Source organism: Grammomys surdaster, unplaced genomic scaffold (genome assembly GCF_004785775.1).
Source record: "Grammomys surdaster isolate TR1022 unplaced genomic scaffold, NIH_TR_1.0 369, whole genome shotgun sequence".
Lineage (NCBI taxonomy): Eukaryota > Metazoa > Chordata > Mammalia > Rodentia > Muridae > Grammomys > Grammomys surdaster.
In genome coordinates, this window is record NW_021604788.1 from 2642349 (window position 1) to 2656661 (window position 14313).

Below are 14313 nucleotides of genomic sequence, written 5' to 3' on the forward strand. Positions count from 1 at the left end.
ATAGGAAGCAGGCATTTACAACTTAGAGCACATTCCAAAAGGTGGTAAAACAATTAACCAAATTGTTTACCTGTCAATTCTAAGTCACTTTGCTGAGGTAGCTGACCTGACTGAGTTACTCTGAGGCCAGGAAACTGCAGTCTGTAGCAATTTACAAAATGGAGCTAAGGTTTTGCTATAGGTACAAAGACAGAAGATTAAATATTGACTGAGTTTATCTATACCAAACTTCAATAACACTTTAGTCACAAAAATTATGGTTTTTAACTTTCAATGAACCTGTAGAGCTAGTGACAGTTAAAGGATGTTTATCCAGATTATTATTCTTAATGGATATGCATGTAAACATTCTCTGTTGTAAACTTATCAAGTTATGATTTGAATTTATATTTGAACTTCTGATGAACTTTTGTAAATGAAGGATGCTTGGAAAAAGCATGTGATCTATTCTCCTAGATAAGGTACAAAATACTAGGAAATATTGTTGTTGTTGTTGTTATATCAAAGCAGGAAGAGAAAGGAAGAGGAGAAAGGAAAAAGATCATTTTAGAGAGAACTTTTGGAGGAGAACTTTTACAAAACCTTTTTGAAAACTGAAGAACTTAGAAATAAAGGCTAAAATCAGTTTTCGTCTTTCTTTCTTTCTTTCTTTCTTCCTTTCTTCCTTTCTTCCTTCCTTCCTTCCTTCCTTCCTTCCTTCCTTCCTTCCTTCCTTTCTTTCTTTCTTTCTTTCTTTCTTTCTTTCTTTCTTTCTTTCTTTCTTTCTTTCTTTCTTTCTTTGAGAGAGGGTTCCTCTGTATAGCTCTGACTGTCCTGAAACTCACTCTGTAGAACACTCTGGCCTCAAAATCAGAAACCTGCCTGCCTCTGCCTCACAAGTGCTGGGATTAAAGGCATGAGCCACCACTGTCTTTCTTAAATTCTGCAACATCAATGAGCAGGCTTGGAGTTAGAGCCTAATAGTTCCTGCATAGATAGGCTACTTTACTTAATGCCCCTCTGTTTTATTATGAAGTGCTAAATGCCACAGACTGCAGTTTTCTGGCCGCAGAGTAACTCAGACAGTCAGGTCAGCTACCTCAGCAAAGTGACTTAGAATTGACAGGTAAACAATTTATTATTAAACTGTAACCCTAAATACCTCTCAAGACCAAGTCTTGCCCCCTCAGAAGGTTCTTCCACTTAAGCTATTTTTAAGAGAGGATCAGAAAGAAGTACTATGGCTGGCCCCCACCAGGCAGGGATCAGTAGGTTTGAAATAATCTAAGACTTATATAGGAGAGGAACTTTGAGAGGATTCTCCATTACATTTTATGAAGTCGTCCAAATCAACGTAGATATTAAAATTAAAAGTTTCTAATTAAGGGCAGATGTGGTCATTCTCAAATGTATATTGAGGCCAAATTTGGACCAATAGCTGAACCAATGTGACCAGTCTGAGGTCTCTTGAAAGGAACTTTCTTATTAGATTAGTCTGCAGACAGGCTAAGGGTGTGTGATTTTGAACCTATGGCAGGTTCTATGTGGAATCAAAATAAAAAAGTGTCAAATCCTCTTACCCATGTGTATCTATAATGTTTTGGATTGACTGAACATACCTGAAAGTAGAAGAGGTTTCTCCAAACTTGATACCCTCCAGGAAGCAAGAGACCACAGAACCAGTCGAAAGATCCTGGAACACTTGCCTGAGTGAGTCTCATCCAGGCCAGTAGAGATACTGAGCAAGGCTCACAGGACGTGGGAATCTCCCATAATCTTTGACTGAGCTGTCTCAAAACAAGAAAGAAGGAGCTCCTGAGAGACCCTGAGACATAACTAGGACACCTTTAAGTTAGGTTCCACAAGTTACCTTTTCCTGAAATATTGGCTGTGTTGGATGTATAATCTGGTCAAATAGAAAATTTGTCTCTTGTCTGGAAGTCAGTTTGTATCAGAACAAAACAGAGGGGAGTGAGAGAGGAAAAGGGTCAGGATTGTGAGTGAAATAAGTACCTGCATGGGAGATATAGATGGTCCTCCCAGGCCTACTTGACCCAGGGCTGGTGAGTGGATTGGAACAGGGGATGTTCTTGTAGAACACTTGTGCACCAATGAGCTTAGATTTCCTTCCAAAGCATCAGCCTCACGTTTGTAAAGAGAGATGGCAGAAAGAGACAGGAATCTCAACAGACAAGACTGTGTATGAACACGTGGAAGGGCATCCTCTTACTCACTTGGGAAAATGAGGGGTCTGACAAGGGAAAAACTGACTGCGATACTTTACAGGGCTGGGTGAGGGTCTTGAGAATGAAGAAATAATTCCAACCTTAGCCTGCATTTTTCCTCCTCTTGAAAGAGTTTGCTCAAGAGAAGGCAGGCTACCTTAGGAGATGGGCTGGCTCAACAGGCAATTTTCCTTATGCTGGCAGATAATGCTGAGCAAAATAATTTGTAATCTCACCAAAATATTGTTTTATCACCAGAGTAATCTATCAGTGTTCATATGAATAGTTGTAACAAGCAAATGAGCAAACAAATAAACAAGTGTTGAAAGTATCCTAACAGCTGGAATTGTAGTTCAAATTTTAGTGTTTAACTTACAGGTCCCCAATCCTTGGTACTAGCCATAATACTGAATACAATAGCTATAGTAGTACGTGCATGTAATTCCATCACTTGGTACATGGATGGTACATCAGAAGCTCAAGATTATCCCCAGCCTCATATGGAGTTTAGGATCAGCCTCTGATATATGAGACACTTTCTCAAAAATATATTGAATTTTGTTTTGTTCTTAGTTACTTATTGTGTTTCAATAGCTGCTATAATGATAGCATATAAGCAGTAAATATGTAAGGAAAAATATGCAGCAAGTAAATGATTAAGAATGAAACCTATACTCCTCCAAACCCGCATGCAGCCCTACACACGTGCACGAGCATGCACACACTCACCCATGCTTCCATGGCTGGGTCTCTGGAGTTAGGACTCTGTGTAGAGCAGCAGAGCTACCACTCTGCTTCCACAGCTACTCAGGAGGAAACATGTCTGCAACTTGAGCCATTAAAGTGATGATGGCCAGCAAATCGTTCCCTGAGTGTGACCAACAGATTCCTGTTGCATGTAAATCATGTCCCTGTAGTTACATATTTATTAGCAGAAAACTACTAAATGTAAAATATTCAGTGAAATCACTACTGTCTACAGAAAACAAGCATGAGGCCAAGAAGAGGTGAACAGAGAGAGTTAGGTGAGAGAAGATAAATTATACATTAAATAAAGACTTAGAAAACAGAAAGAGATCTCGAAATAACAGCCATTCAGATCATATCAGACGAGGAAGGGGAAGACCTAAAAGTACATCTGCCAAAAAACATGAGGAAGAGAGAGAAATAAAGGAAAAGGGAATTGACATCTATGTTAACCTCTAATGAGAAGGCTTTCGTGTTTTTGGTTGTCTTGGTGAAAATAAATGGAAAAATTATCAATCAAGAAAAAAAAGAGGAAGAATGAAACCTATAGCTGGTAACATGACTCATTGGCTAAAGACCTCTCTGACAACCCTTCAGGACCATAATTGCATTCCTGGAACCTCCATGGAAGAAGGAGAATATAACTTCGGAAAGTTGATCTTCTGTAACTTCCACAAACATGTTCTGTGCCTTTCCTAATATATAAATGAAAATAAAAGTATTTTCAATCCAACAGATATCTTTAGATATAGCCACTTAGCACACTGTAAAATAAAATGATTATCAGTGTACTCCATTGTCCTCTAGTACTCAAGTTGTTTCCAAATGGAGATAAGCCAAGAGACACAGAGTAAAATAGCAGGAGACTCCCACCTATGGAAATATAAAAAGGCACCTGAGTAATTTTTTCTGTTATTATTTATTTTTTACATGTTTATTTTTATATTATGTGTTTGAGTGTTTTTCATGTATGTATATAGACCATATTCATCCTGGAACTGAAGCTATGGATGGTTGTGAGCCGCAATGTGGGTGCTGAGAACTGAACTCAGATTAGTCATTTTTCCATCCTCCCATCTAAGTATTTCTTTCTCAGAGGTAGAGAATAAGGAAAGGGTTGTCAGATGTTTAACTAAATAAATAAATAAGTAAATAAATAAATAAATAAACCCACTCCTTCTATCTGAAACTAGAGCTAACCTGTATATAATGATTTTCCATTCAGTTACATGTGATCAAGTAACAACAGAGATTTGGTCAAATCATATATTCTACTTTCAGACCTAACTCACAGAAACATTCCAGCTGCATTTTTATTTTTCCATATTATTTTTAAGTTTTCTTTAACTGTGACCAGGACTTATAAATAGAACAGGGCCTTCTACATCAGGACTCTTTTGATTCTTCATTTTAACATAATGTGTGATAATTGTTGACTCATTTCCTCTGTCTAAATTACCTATTGAATAAATTCGTGGCACATCTAATTGTAACCTTTTACTTTTCTTAATTTTTCTACTATTCTTTCTAACACAGCAACTTTAAAAAAATCATTTTCTTTTTTTCCTAAAAGTAGAGTGACTTAATATATTTTAGTCTGATGGTTCTCAACCATATCAACTCTGGAACACTTCAGCAAAGTTCTTCAAGTTATAGTGACTCCCAACCATAAAATTACTTTTGTTGCTACTTCATAACTATAAATTTGCTATTGTTGTGAATCACATTGTATATATCTGAAGTACAGGATATCTGATATTTGACCCTTGGGAAAGTGTTGTTAAAACCCCAAAGGATCATGACCCACAGGTTGAGAACTGCTGCTTTAGATTATAGAATTTTATGGTTTAAAAAATCAATTTCTTACTTTATAGGAAACCTATGTGTTTAGAGATCATTTACCTTTGTTATGCTGAAAGAAAATCTTTGATTTGATGTGTTTGGTACCTGATAATCAAACCAAAATCTTCATTAATTGATATTTTATCAGTTTGTAATCTTCATTTCTCAAGTGAGTATAATATCATGGCCAATATTCAGGCCTAATTTGAGAAAAGTAATTCTGTTAAGTGATTAAATCTGAAAAATAAAATGACTCAGAAAAGTCTTATCTAAAGAAAACACTTGTGTCACCTTATTTCTTTAATTACTACAATATATGAAATTATTATACATATCTATCATTCCAGCTACACAACAGGTTAAAGCAAGATTGATTGTAAATGCACAGTAATATTAAAGTACTGGACATCCTAGAATACATCTCATCATAAAAAACAGTTGAAAAGAGAGCTTTAAATATAGCTCAGTGATAAAACACTTGCCTATCATATGAAAGGCAGTATGTTAGATCTACAGTACTGAAAAGAAGGAGCTGAAAGGACAGGAGGAAAAAATAACTTAAATCTCATTACAATAGTCCCTGTGGCCTAATTTTGGGCAGCAGGATTTTCATATTATTAATTAAAATGTAATTTCAGATTATTAACTTTTAAACATTGTACATTTTCCTAGGAAAGTGTCTATGGCTAGTCATTCCAGTAATGGCCATATAACATACAGGAAGAAATTTGTCCCTATCCTTAGTTACTAAAGTGGGCTATACAGAAACCAGTCTGTGCTAGATGCAAAGAAAAATATATCGTCTCACTAGGGATTTTCTAAAACATGAAGAAAAGGTCATCAAAATTTAACAATGGAAGCCAGAGTATCAGTTAAGTCTTACAAAAAAAGAACTATTTTCATTTTCATTCACTGACAGCAAATACTACATGAGATGAACAGTCAAGCAGATCATAAAATTAATACTATACCTCAGCATAGAATATTATACTATGATAAATCTCTAAAAGTCATTTCTCAGCAGAATGATAGAGAAAGATTCAAATTTTTGTGAGGCCTACGAATGCATTTTAGTTTTCACTCTGGTAAAGAAATTAAGAAAGCATTGATTTTGCCACATTTTAGCAACTACTGAAAATTGAAAATTATATGTTGAAACTTTTCTAACAATATAAAGTTAATCTCTCCTTTTGTATCTGCCAAAAATTTTTATGAGACGTAAACATTCATTCATTGTTTAAAAAACATTCATTGTTTTTTCATTGGTGAAAGAAATATCATAAAGTGAGAAAAATCAACATATATGTCTAGTCATTCCCACAAACAAAAGTATTCCCTCTAACAGATTATTCAAGGAGGATCAGGAAGAACAAATTAAGGAAAGGAAGGGACAAATATGTACTTGCACACACAGACACTATCTATCTATCTATCTATCTATCTATCTATCTATCTTCATCTAATCTATATATCATTTGTATGTATGTATGTATCTATCCATCTCTATCATATATATATATACATATATATGTATATATATATGTATATATATATATATATACACATATACATATATATCCTATCTCCATTTAATCTATATATTATCTGTTCGTATATATGTATCTATCTCTATCATATATATGTGTATATCTCATACTTATCTATCATCTATCTCTATATAATCTATATATCATCTGTATGCATGTATCTATAGCTATCAAATATATATCTCATATCTATTAGCTATCTCTATCTAATCTATATATTATCTGTATATATGTATATATCCATCTTTCTCTATCAAATATATATATATATATATATTCATATATATCATATCTATTTATCTATCCACCTAATATCTATCTATCTAGAGAGATATCTGGTACACACAGCTTATCTATCCAAGATATATTTTATTTATATTATATTTTGTCTTATATCAATTGAAGATCGCCATTCTTGCTGACTCAACTGAGGTTTTTTCCAGGACATAGATGTTTGTTTAAATTCATGCATAGAAAAATGTTACAGGCTGGGTGGTGGTGGCACATGCCTTTCATCCCAGCACTTGGGAGACAGAAGCAGGCAGATTTCTGATTTCAAGGCCAGCCTGGTCTACAGAGTGAGTTCCAGGACAGCCAGGGCTACACAGAAAAACCCTGTCTTGGAAAACAAAATGTTACGGAGTTAAAACTGATTAAACTTAGTTGAGTCATTAATGATTTGGTGTTTTGTCTTATTTTTTACTCATTTTGGCCCTAGATGTTATCTGTCTGAAGCTATTGACTTCTCTCAGTATCTGAATATTCTGATATGTGGAAGCTTGTTTAATACCCTGAATTATTTACTTATTTATTGTTTGTGAGAAAAGAGCATGACAGAGGCAATTTAAATAAGAGTTTATTTTGGTTTACAGTTCCAAAAGGATGAGTCCACTACAGAAGGCTGGCATAGAAACATGTTGCAGGTATGGTGGCAGGAGCAGGAAGCTAAGGGTTCATATATTCAAATGTGATCTGGAAGCTTGAACAGCAAATAGAGTGAGACTTCATCATCTCATAGCTTGTTCTCAGTGATATACATTCTCCAGCAGATATACACCTCCTAGACATCTCAAACAGTCTACCAATTGGGTACCAAGTGTTCAAATACCTGAGTATATGGTGATCATATCTCATGCAAACAACCACAAATTTTATCTCCAAAACACCACTCAAAGTTTACTTAAAACCAACAGATATGCCTGGTAAGTCAAGGCTAGAACAGTACTCAGTGGTTTGAACTACTGTATTATTATTTCTCACTACTAAACTTAGGAATATGCAACTCCATTTTTTTAATTAGAAGAAGGCTAATTTTTCTCCTCCTAATGTGTTGCTTCCATTTTGCAATGTGCAAGACAGCCTGTAAGAATTTTACAGTTTAGATGTCTAAATCCAGAATAGAATTTTTTCTTTGATTTCTTATTTCTACCCTGAAGAAATGAAGGAGGTAGCTAGTATGGAGAATCTATTAAGGACAGTAAGACCAAATTAACAGAGATAATTAGAAAAAAATGTAATAATCTCGCCATTGGGGTTTCAGCATATAGTTATTAATTATAAGAAGCTGTGACTGATTTATTCACAAATTTTCATGAAAGAATTAGATTAAATCTATGTAATTGATTTTTTCAATTACATTTTGCTCTCTTACATTAATCTGAGTAATAACTTGCTGACTGGATCTTTTAAAGTTACAATTAAAGCAGAATATTATTTGATTTCACAATGAAGAACATAAAGGTTATACTATACAATTTTGCTCCAACCATTTCATACAGTGCATCACTCTGTTTAGATGTGTGTGTGTGTGTGTGTGTGTGTGTGTGTGTATTTTGTAAGTATTTAACTGTAATGAGTAATGTGTAAAAATATATTTTTATATTAATTGTAAATCTACTACCTGACAAATAATGCTTTAGTGAACACAATGCAGTGGTTAAGAAAGTAAAACCTCTGCTGTAATAAAACTAGATTTTATATGAGAAGGTGATAGTACAAAAGTATATATAGGAAAAAATAACAAGAATATGTGAACATGATAAAAAGTGAGGACTTATAAATAATGACATTTCTCAGCAAAGGCTTTTATCAAGAGCACTGAAAAAATAAATTTAGTCCTTTGAATACAGGAAGTTTCCTTATAGAGGCATTACAAAGAAAATATCAGTTCTGGAGTTGGAGTAAAGGCAAGGAATGAGAGAAAGGAGTCTTGGAGGGAGTGCTGAAACCGGACTAGGAGGCTTTATAAAGTGATACAGGCCCTGTTAAGAGCTTTGTGTTACCAGACATACTGATGGACTTCCGATACTTTTGCTTTTAATTTTAATTTTGTTGTTTAGCTTCATATCTTTTAATCAGTCTCATGTTTTTTTTTCATAAACATTGCACAGAGTAGTTTTCTTTTATGTCTGGTAGCTTAAATTCAAAGCTTAGATATTGTAGTAATAAGTAGCCAAATTTATGTTCTAAATTTCAGAAAAGTAGAATGAAATATAAATAAAATGTGTAATCATATTTATTATATGAGCAGTTTATGGCACATGAATTTGGAAATTATGAATTATTCAACTACATAATTGACTACAAATTAAATTCTCACTGGGAGAATGACAAGTAGAATATCAGGTAGTATTTTACATGATTAAAGCGTGTCCAAAAAAAGTGAACTATATCATTAGTTACTCCTGACTGACCAATGAAAATTACTTTTACATAACCACTAACAAATGTTAAAGTATTTGTTTCTTAAGAGAATAATCAGAGAGATCTTCAAAATTTCCTTTTTAAATAAAAGGTCAACATAACCTTATGTTATGAGGACCTGCATATTTGATCCTCAGAACCAAAGTAAAATCACTGGCATTCTTGATGCAGTGAGCTTAATCTGTGACAGTGTCTGGAAATACGATGAAGGCTTTATATTTGTTTTCTAAGGGAAGATAGTCTGTTTTTGCACTGCATATTGTTGAGCAGTATCCAGTGGCAGAGTCCTGAAGTATATTTTCAGGATTGTCTGATGATGAAGCACTGCCCTCATTCCAGGATAACTCATCAGTTTGCACATTTTGGCCACAGTCTCCGGGCAATTATAACTGTAGGCATCAAAACCAATGTATAGGCTGTGCTGTCCCTGGCAGTAGCTCCTGAAGGCTGCCTCTCTCTATTTATGTCCCTTGGATAAGAAATGTATAGTTGCCATGCTTCTGACAGTGGTTATATAGCTAAAGGCCACTCTGGTATATTTGATATACAACTATTAGCCACTCTATTACAATTTGCTTGTCTTTTGAGGAATCAACCCGGCCAAAAGGACCTAATTTGGGCATCCTGGAGTGGTAAATGGGAGTGGGTATAGTGTAAGTCAACCTGCCAGCTAGTTTCCAGCTGTAAAAGACAAGTAAAACAGGTATGTCTAGAAGTAGGAAGTTGGGGTGTAGGTGTTCTATGGCCTCCTGAGGATCTCTGCACTGTCAACAATCAGCCTTTTCTTTCAGACTTGTCTGGAATACTAGACCTGAAAGGTCTTAATGTTTTGGTATTTTTTTTTGTATTTTACATGTGTTAATTTATTGTTTCTCTCTCTCTCTCTCTCTCTCTCTCTCTCTCTCTCTCTCTCTCTCTGTACATATGCATACTCTCCCTCAAACACACAAAGACACACATATATGACATGATGTGCATGTTAAGGTTAGAGGACAATTTTCAGGAGTGAGTTAAGTAGATTCTATAATTACACCATGTAGGTTCCAGAGATCTAACTAACTAGACCTGAAAGGTCTTAATGTTTTTGTATTTTTTTATTTTACATGTGTTAATTGATTGTGTATGTGTGTGTGTGTGTGTATACATGTGCATACTCTCCCTCAAACACACACATACACAAACACACACATACACACACACACACACACACACACACACACACACAAGGCATGATGTGCATGTTAAGGTTAGAGAACAATTTTTAGGAGTGAGTTAAGTAGATTTTATAATTTTATCATGTAGGGTCCAGAGATCTAACTAGGGCCCTAGTTAGTCAGTAAGCACCCTACTGGCTGAGCCTTCTTATAGCACCATGGGGATGTTGTTTTATAGTTATAATACTTCACCTCTCCCTCCAACCAGTGGCAAGCCAATCTAGATATTAGAAAACAAGTTGTCTATTTGGGTCCCCCTCACAAACAGTCACCTCTACAAGTGAATACCAATGGCATGTTTTTCTTGTTCCAATCTTGTATCTAACTTTTCCAAGTTAAGCATGCTTAGAAGCTCTGCTTTCAAAATCACTGCAACCTTTGTCAAGCATATCCCTATTAGACCTACTTCCAAAAATGGTTTAATGCCTTTATTTATTTATTTATTTATTTACATGTATTTATTTATTTTGTATCAGTGCATATGTAGTAGTATATGTGTTAAGGTCAGGGGCCAAACCACATGTGTTCATTGTTGGCTATGGGAATAGAACTCAAGTGGTCAGATATGGTAGAAGTGTCTTACTCATTGAGCCTTTTTTCCTTACAAGTTTACTTTTTCATTAAATTATTTTATTTATTTTTTGAGACTATAATTATATAATTTCCTCCTTGTTTTCCTTCCCTTCAAATCCTGCCATATGTTCTTCCTTGCTTTCTTTCAAATCCATGGCTTCTTTCTCCTTTAATTGTTGTTACACACATAAATACTTAAATATATGTTTTCATAAATACATAAATAGAACTTGTTCAGTCTGAATAAATTTGTTTGTATGTTTGTTTGCTTTAGGCCCATTATTTTGTCTTTACATCAGAGAGTCAGAGAATCTTTTCTAGCCCAGCAAGAATGCAGTAAGCATAACCATGTTCTAAAACAAGAGCAGCAAAATCCAGTTTGATGTTACTACTGATTACTAAACCCTTTCTGGCTCCTTGTCCTTAGTGAGGGCTTATTCCCACCTTCTCTAAGCCTTGGCCTACACGATCTACCCTCAGCACTCTCAGAACCTCTTCCCTATTGACCCTCTATTATAGAAAAGGAGGTTATATTTTTAAGAACTAACCTGCAGCTCTCTCATGTCCATAGAGAGTCAAGTGGCATTATACAATACTAAATGCTAGTTTACATTGCAAGCCCGAAAGCCATCTTCTAATTCCACCAGTTCAAGTCAATTGTCAGTCATCACCACTATATAGCTGATAGGTAGAAATCACTTTAAGTTTTCCTGCACAAGGTAAGCTTCCATGCCATTTTCACTAGATCCCTGATGTGGGTTGACTGGGCCCAGCTCATGGAATTCTGTTTACTGCAACAGGTTTTGTTTTGATAGACAGCCATTGTCAATCTTAGTCCTTTTAAGGGCACAGACATCCCTCATTGCCACAGTGTTAAAGGCTAGTAGAAGCTACCATTACCTTTGCTGTCTGAAACTGCTATTGTCACCATCACCCCAATTGCTCCCATGGCTGTTGCCTCTGCTCAAGCCTTTTAAGCCACTTCCCAGCAGCTCAATTCTGAATAAAAGAAAAATCATTTCTCAAACATTATATTTTATCTTATTTAATTTTGCATTATGTCAGATATCCTACTGGTTTTATAAATCAGTTATGTGTCATACCTGTTTCTGGAAATATTGTTTTACTTCTGTAAGTCAATTTAAAATTTAACTGCCTCTCACTGTATAGATGTTGAGGGAAATTTCTAAGTATTTATTCCTGAAATCATCACTATATTAAACAATCAATAAAGTTATTTATTAGTTATAAATTATAATTTTTTTATAGAAATGAAACACATTTTTTAATGTTTGGATGTTTTTGGTAGAAAAACACATGTATTTGTGAACAACAAATTAACAATCATTTTTCTTTCACTGTAATTAATGCAAATTTGAAGATTTAAGTTCTGAATATATTATCTACATCATATTGCTAAATTTGTCTATATCAATATCATAAGCTCTGGAAAGTACACTGTAAATAGTAAAGTTAGCTGACTAATGAATTAAAATGTTTAGTAGGTTTAGGTTTAGTGTTCTAAGCAATACAAGCAAGGAGGCAATTTATCATTATTACTTGACTTCTTTTTCATGCTTTCTGCCATATAGCACAGAGACAAGGACAAGGAAAAGGCTATGTGAAATCCTAGTTCTGTCAATACCTATAATAGAAACATATTCTTGTCTGGCCTACTAGGATATTTTCACTAGAGATAAATCAATAAGATTATAAAACACATACTCTGTAATGAACAAATGGGTTTTGAAATGAATGGTTAAATGATAAACATCTTCTCTAACTAGCATCAACACTGGCACCACTTTTATTTAGTTCAAATGTTGACTCTGCCAATAAATTACTTCCTATTTCTCATCTGTAAAACAGAGTGATAATAACATACCCTCCATAGTTTTCAGTATGAAATGACTTACTAATGGGTGTGAAGCACTTAGAATTACAGCTGGCAATTATAACATGTTCTTCAATTATCGTGTAGTACTATTATATTTTCTCATTTGCTTACTGTTCCTAACTCCATAATTATAAGAGAATTACATATGGATTGTGATATGCACATGAAAATTACAGAATCAAAGTAGATAAAAAGGAAATTAAACAAAATAAATATCTTTAAGCTTTTAGAATATTTCACAATATTTAATGAATATTCTCATCATCTAACTCCAAAAGTAGATACTGGATTTTCTTATGTTTAGTTATAAAAGCTAAGTTTAATTTTTGTCAATCTGATAAAAACACAGAAAATACATTTGACAAAATTGAAAAGGTCATTCTTAAATGGTTATGTGTCTCCTTTTCTATACATCATCCAACTTTGTAATATGTCACAATACTTTATCCAATGATCTTGAATTTCTCTAACCTTCTTACTTATTCTAACTTCAAGTGGCAAAAATCACTCTAATAAATGCCTAACTAGTACAAGTGACAGTTTTATATTTCTAAAGGTTTTTAGGAACAAAAATGTGAAATTCTTATTTCATCTGTCAAAATGTCAGATAAATGTAGATCATTCATTTAATGAACTAAATGCAAAAATGCTCCTTTACTAAAGAATAGTAACATTTTTATCTGCCATGATAGAAGGAAATATGATCATATCAACTACTTACTAAAACTTGATATTTCTGCTCCTCCTGATAAAGTCTGTGGTGCAATATGTCTTCTTTATAAAACATCTTTAGTACACTGGGCTGGGATTTCTCAATTGAATGTAAGCAATTTAATCCTGGCTAAGAAACCTTTCTTTCTTTCCTTCTTTCTTTCTTTCTTTCTTTCTTTCTTTCTTTCTTTCTTTCTTTCTTTCTCTCTCTCTCTCTTTCTCTCTCTCTCTCTTTCTTTCTTTCTTTCCTTCACTATTCTTTTTTATTTAACAAAAATAGACTAATGTACCTAATGTACCTAAGCATTTCTCTCTAACAACCTGAAGCATTTTACTTAACTGTTTTAATATTATATGTGGTATAACATATTACATATGTTCATCTCATAGATAATGTTTATTGCATTTCTAGGAAGCTGTTCAATATTTGTTGAAAGTACATTTCCAGAAAGGTTATGCTTATGAATACCTATACAAGAATCAAAAAATGCACATTGCCAAAACTATGTTTCGAACTTTAACATTTGCTAATGTGATTATCCTAAATGTTATTAAATGGCTCCTGATTTTATTGTTGAAGACAGGGTCTTGCTCTTTAGCTCAATATAGCCTCAAACTCAGGTTCCTTCTTCCTCAGCATTTCTATCCCTGGAATTACAGGAATAAGTCATATGTGAGCTTTATTGAAACTGAATATTTTTCCATATTGATCATCATGGCAAATTAGTATAGAAAGAATCTAACTCTCATGAAATAATTTCTCAGAAGTTATTTTGACAAAGTAAAATTGCAATATGCAATATAAAAATCTTTAGCATTGAAGGATGACTAAGAAGATAACATTAGCTTCTGTTGCCTTACAACTGTTCCTTAAT

The 14313-nt window shown here is 34.0% G+C and overlaps 1 pseudogene; it reads left to right on the forward strand.

Moving 5' to 3' along the window:
• The first annotated feature begins 3023 nt into the window (after positions 1 to 3023).
• Positions 3024 to 3465, forward strand: LOC114631920 (annotated as a pseudogene).
• Positions 3466 to 14313: the final 10848 nt, after the last annotated feature.